General features: G+C 33.0%; 1 non-coding gene across 1 annotated transcript; it reads left to right on the top strand.

Moving 5' to 3' along the window:
* Positions 1–253: 253 nt before the first annotated feature.
* Positions 254–360, top strand: LOC120595270 (U6 spliceosomal RNA). The gene has a single exon (XR_005650773.1). It is a non-coding gene; the product is annotated as a U6 spliceosomal RNA (small nuclear RNA).
* Positions 361–664: the final 304 nt, after the last annotated feature.

The raw sequence follows: 664 nt of genomic DNA, 5'->3' as shown, positions 1-664 counted from the left end.
AGCTGGAAAATCTAAATAGAACAACAGTCAGGAAATTGAAATAATCATCAAAAATCTCCCAAAAAGTAAAGTCGAGGACCAGATAGCTTCACCAGTGAATTCTACCAAACATTCAAAGATGACTTAATATCTGTCCTTCTCAAAATCTTACAAAAAAATTGAAGAAGGGGCAATATTTTCTAACTCATTTTATGAGGCCAACATTCCCCTGATGCAGAAACCTGGTAAGGATAACACAAAAAACTGCAGATTAGTGCTTGCTTCGGCAGCACATATACTAAAACTGGAATGATACAGAGAAGATTAGCATGGCCCCTGTGCAAGGATGACATGCAAATTCATGAAGCATTCCATATTTTTATGAAAATTCTCATTCTCTTAGTTTAACAAAAGTTTCCTCACTGAGAGTTAGGTTACAAATAAGATATTAAATAAAATCTAAGTAGAAAGATTAAAAAAAAAACCCTGCAGACTAATATCTCTGATGAATACAGATACAAAAATCCTAAACAAAGTACAAGGAAATCAAATACAACGATACATTAAAAAACTATACATCATGGTCATAGGTGGGGTTCATTCCAGGAGTGCAAGGATGATTCAACACATTCAAATTGATCAATGTGATACAGCACATAAACAAAACAAAGGATAAAAATTATAT

This window comes from Pteropus medius, unplaced genomic scaffold, assembly GCF_902729225.1.
Source record: "Pteropus medius unplaced genomic scaffold, Ma_sr-lr_union100, whole genome shotgun sequence".
In the NCBI taxonomy this organism is placed as follows: domain Eukaryota; kingdom Metazoa; phylum Chordata; class Mammalia; order Chiroptera; family Pteropodidae; genus Pteropus; species Pteropus medius.
The sequence above is the reverse complement of the archived record's forward strand: the minus strand, read 5'-3'. Positions and strand labels throughout refer to the sequence as shown.